Source organism: Mus caroli, unplaced genomic scaffold, assembly GCF_978045245.1.
Source record: "Mus caroli unplaced genomic scaffold, Mus_caroli_1 scaffold_4, whole genome shotgun sequence".
Lineage (NCBI taxonomy): Eukaryota > Metazoa > Chordata > Mammalia > Rodentia > Muridae > Mus > Mus caroli.
In genome coordinates, this window is record NW_028227259.1 from 71,097,373 (window position 1) to 71,102,816 (window position 5,444).

Below are 5,444 nucleotides of genomic sequence, written 5' to 3' on the forward strand. Positions count from 1 at the left end.
TCTCCCGTGCTCACATACTCAGGGTCAGCTCACCTGAGCTACTGTCATCCAGGTCAGCTCTACTGTGATGCCCAGGCAAGGAACATGGCTCACTCTCCCATGTGCTTCAGCGTATGATGGACAGGGTCAGCTATCTTGCTCTCATATCCCCAGCCAGGTCTTCCACTTGTGTCAGGTGGTGAGGAGCAAGTGGGGAGTGGTGGGAGGGAACCTCTCCCTTATCCATCTACACCACCACAGGGAAGATGAGTGACAGGGCCAGCTCTCCCCTGCTCATATCCTTGGGCTGCTCATCTGCAACTTGGCAGTGTATGATGGCCCTGCTTTCATGAGTAATGCAAGCTGTTAAGGGTAGGGGCAGCTCTCCTGCTTTGGCACCAGTTTTCCCATGATGCTCTGGTGAGGGGTTGAGTCAGTTCTGCACAGCCCTCAGACATCAACTTGTCTCTGAGTGGTAGCTCAAACCAGAGATGTCCACTTGGGCTTTTGTGGTAATAGACTTCTGCTGTTTCAAAGCCAAGGGCACAAAGTGGCCCCCAGTAGCAGAACAAGCCAGGACCCCACCATGGTCTCAGGTGGTATTACCCACTTCTCACATCAGGCTGTTCCTCACTACCTTTGAGTTGCCAGTTCTGTCTTTCTTCGTTGTGAGCATGCATCTCTCTCTCTCTCTCTCTCTCTCTCTCTCTCTCTCTCTCTCTCTCTCTCTCTCTCTCTCTCTCTCTCTCTCTCTCTCTGTCTCTCTGTCTCTGTCTCTCATTTTTTTCCTTGAACACTTTCTATATTTACATTTCAAATGTTACCCCCCTTTCCCGGTCCTCTCCCTACAAAAAACCCCCTACCCCATTCCCCTACCCCTACTTCTATGAGGGTGTCCCACACACACACACTCCCACCTCCCCACCCTGGCCTTCTTCTATACTGGGCAATCAAGCCTTCCCAGGACCAAGGTTCTCTCCTTGTATTGATGTCTGACAAGGACATCCTCTGCTACACATGTGGCTGGAGCCATGGGTCCCTCTACATGTACTCTTTGGTTGGTGGTTTAGTCCCTGGGAGCTCTAGGGGGTCTGGTTGGTACATATTGTTGTTCTTCCTATGGGGTTGCAAACCCTTTCAGCTCCTTCAGTCCTCTTTCTTTCTTTCTTTCTTTCTTTCTTTCTTTCTTTCTTTCTTTCTTTCTTTCTTTCTTTCTTTCTTTCTTTCTTTCTTGACTTACATTTTTTATTGTTATTAGGTATTTTCTTCATTTACATTAAAAATGCTATCCCAAAAGTTCCCCACCCTCCCACACCCACTCCCCCACCCACCCACTCCCATCTCTTGGCCTTTGTGTTCTCCTGTACTGAGGCATATAAGGTCTGCACGACCAATGGGCCTCTCTTTCCACTGATGGCCGACTAGACCATCTTCTGATACATGTGCAGCTAGAGACAGGAGCTCTGGTGGGGGGTGTACTGGTTAGTTCATATTGTTGTTCCACCTATAGGGTTGCAGATCCCCCCAGCTCTCTGCGTACTTCCTCCAGCTCTTCCATTGGGGGGCTGACTGTGAGCATCCACTTCTGTGTTTGCTAGGCTCCGGCATAGTCTCAAAAGAGACAGCTATATCAGGCTTCTTTCAGCAAATTCTTGCTAGTGTATGCAATGGTGTCAGCATTTGGAGGGTGATTATGGGGTGGATCCCCGGGTATGGCAGTCTCTAGATGGTCCATCCTTTCATCTCAACTCCAAACTCTGTCTCTGTAGCTCCTTCCATGGGTGTCTTGCTCCCAATTCCAAGAAGGGGCAAAGTATCCACACCTTGGTCTTCGTTGTTCCCGAGCTTCATGTGTTTCACAAATTGTATCTTATATCTTGGGTATTCTAAGTTTCTGGGCTAATATCCACTTATCAGTGAGTACATATCATGTGAGTTCTTTTGTGATTGAGTTACCTCACTCAGGATGATGCCCTCCAGGTCCATCCATTTACCTAGGAATTTCATAAATTCATTCTTTTTAATAGATGAGTAGTACTCCATTGTGTAAATGTACCACATTTTCTGTATCCATTCCTCTGTTGAGGGGCATCTGTCCTTCCTTTTTCTAACTACTTCACTGGAGACCCCATGCTCAGTCCAATGGTTGGCTGCGAGCATCCACATCTATATTTGTCAGGCTTTACACTTTCTTTTTCATTTCTCCATGTTTACTTGCTCCTCCTAGTGGACTCCAGGGTCACTGAGTCTGTTATCAACTCAGGAGTGTCCTCAGGAATGGTATGCCTCATTTATGCATTATGACACAGGGCAGGGTTCATCTCAGATGTTGTTTGCTCCTTCTCCCTGACCTGCTCTTTGCCAGACTAGTGTTCATCCCAAGCTAACTCCTGTCCGGGCCCCATGGAACCAGACTGGTGGTCAACTCGGTCTTGCTTCTATTCAGGAAATGTTAAGCTACTGATCTTTCTGATGTTCACCAGTCAGAACATCAAGCATAGACATAACCACTGTCCTCTATACATCTACTGACTCATGTGACACAGCAGCCATACTGGCAACATGTAGTGGCAAGTTCCTCATTTTGGGGTGACCCATAACCATAAAATCATTTGTACTGCTACTTCATAACTATAATTTTAACACTCTTATTAATCATATTGAAAGTATCTGTGCTTTCGATGGTTTTAGATGACCACTGTAAAAGAGTTATTCAACTTTCAAAAGGGTCACAGTTCTCAAATGTTTCTGAGAAGTCTGCTTCCCCCCCCCCCCACCAGCTCTCTGAGGAATGATGATTTTGCGCTGATGGAATGGGATTGCTACATTTCTTTTCTTTTTGGTTACCATTGCCTACTCTTTCCTAAGTCTGCTTTTAAAAGATTTGTGTTTCCTGTGGACTCCTTAGCTAATGTGCTGATAAAACAGGACAACAAAGAAATAATCAGTATAATGTGTTATAACATATATTAAACACATAATTTAATTCATTCAGTGCAAATAAAATTAATGAGTATGGAGTCATTTACTTGATCAGTCAGAATGATTTGTCTACATCTAAATGCAGAGCACACATTTCAGTCAGTATTTTCCAGGTGTTGTTGGGGATGTGGAGGACAAAAAAAAAAAAAAAAAAAAGCAAGTTTTATGGCAGTAATGTGGTTGTATTTGTGGTTATTAAAGTAATGTTATATCTAAGTATGGTTTTCAAGTATTTAACTGTTATTCAGAAAAGAATAATGAAACAACCTTCATGTGTACCATTCCAGAAGCTACATTCTAATATGACTTCTGTGATTTAAAATTCAGAAACATATCTGTCATGTTCTGATTCCTTTTGCAAAGATTATTTTGTAGAAATTATGTACCTCAGTAGAATCCTGGGGCTAGGCTTTTTTTTTTTTTGTTAAATTTTAAATGAAAGGCAACTATAGTCCTTTCGAAAAACTGATCATCCTGTCTTCATACTGCAGTGTGTTTATCTATTAAAGCCAAAGACTAATTAGCAAGTTTACTAATGAAGTTCTCCATATCTATTGTAAAGAAAAGCCAATCTTAGCAACACTATGAATAATGAGTCAGACCAGACTGAACCTCAACAAGAACTGCTATTCATTCTTGACAAATGTGAGTGTTTTCTTTTACTTCATGCAATGTTGACTGTTAATTAAAGGACCTTGGTTCAAACAAATAGAGATGACAATAAAAGAGTAAACACAACCTTAACTAATGGCTTTGCTCATAGCAGGTGCTTCTTTAAGCCACCAATCAAGCTCACTGTTTAGACTCTACATACCAACACACAACATTTAACACATTACTGTAACTGTAAAAAATGTCTATATCATTGAGAAAGCACAATGACCTCTCATTATTTGTTCTGCACTCTTGCCAGGTCTTCAACTGTAAGAATCCATCTTGATCCATTCCAGACACTTTTGGAAGGGTGTGATGGAGACTGAGAAATATCTCTCAGACTAATATTTATCACATTCAAAGCATAACTTTAAAGTGCTGTTACCTAACAGATGATACAAAAATCAGGTGCAAAATCAATGTTAAATACATATTATGGATGTAAACAGTGCTTACCTACTCAAAGATACCATTTTCTTCTAAGCATTATTTCATCTAGATTGAAGGAGATTGACAGGTCTATTCTACCTTATAATTCCACAAATTTACTATTCTATGGAAGAATGTAAGTTTTCTTATGAAATAAAACCATAAGTCAGTCAATATGCAAATTATACTTATATTCCCTCAAATATAAAATTACAACTTTAAGCCTTCCTGTGTCTAGGGATGTTCAAATTATGTTGCTAATTAGCAAATCTGATTATTTCAAAAAGTTTCATTTAATAGTTACTTGTTAGACATCTTCTATGATTTTACTAGGAGTTAAGGATAAATAATACAAATTGATTTTCTGTATGCCTTAGGAACATGCCTTTAAAGGGTACAGCTGTGGAAATAATTCTAAAATTATAGTATAATTCCAATAATGTATTTCCTAATATAAACTGTCGGTAATAGGCACAAGTGAAGTATTTTGTTACCTCATAAATGTAATTTTGACTTTTTTCAATGCGAAAATATAAAAATAGATATTTCTAGAAAACTGTGTGATGTTTCAGTGAAAAAATTAAATCTTGCTAAGCAGACTTCATTGCAGAATTTATTTAAAATCCTTGTTTAAAGGCTGGAGAGATGGCTCGTGATTAAGTATATTTGCTACTTTTCCAGAGGGCCTGTCCTTGGTTCCCAGTATTCACATAGCAGCTTACAACTATTTATTAATGCACACCCAGGAATCCAGCACTCACCTCTGCTCTCCATGCTTGCCACGGATGCACGCAGTGAGCTTGCCTGCACACAAAATAAAATAAATCTTTTAAAAATTAAAAAAAAATCATTAAATATTTCTTCCTTTCATGGTGCAGTGGCAGTACACTATAATTATCTATAGAAATCTCTTGTACAAGGGAGCCCCACAAGTGAGGAATTAAGCATCAATCATTTAGCACTAACCACTAATCAATCTCTTCCAACCTAGCTTTCCTTTTAGTATTTCAGTCATTGGTAAACTTTTTATGGCATTATTCTTGATTTGAAATTATTATATCTTCCTACACTGTCATATTTCCCTCAATGATATATTAATTCAAAAATTATTTATGTTAGGGGGTACACGTAGCTATTATAGTCCATCAAGCTAATTAAAATATCAGTCAGCAGCTGGGCGTGGTGGCGCGCGCCTTTAATCCCAGCACTCGGGAGGCAGAGGCAGGTGGATTTCTGAGTTCGAGGCCAGCCTGGTCTACAAAGTGAGTTCCAGGACAGCCAGGGCTATACAGAGAAACCCTGTCTCGAAAAACCAAAAAAAAAAAAAAAAAAAAAAAAAAAATATCAGTCAGCAACTTAATTTTTAGGAGAATATTACAAATCATTTCTTTGAGAGTTTT

General features: G+C 40.2%; 1 non-coding gene across 1 annotated transcript; it reads right to left on the reverse strand.

Moving 5' to 3' along the window:
* Positions 1-2,427: 2,427 nt before the first annotated feature.
* On the reverse strand, positions 2,428-2,554 carry LOC115031225 (small nucleolar RNA SNORA17). The gene has a single exon (XR_003836838.1). It is a non-coding gene; the product is annotated as a small nucleolar RNA SNORA17 (small nucleolar RNA).
* Between the last annotated feature and the right edge of the window lie 2,890 nt (positions 2,555-5,444).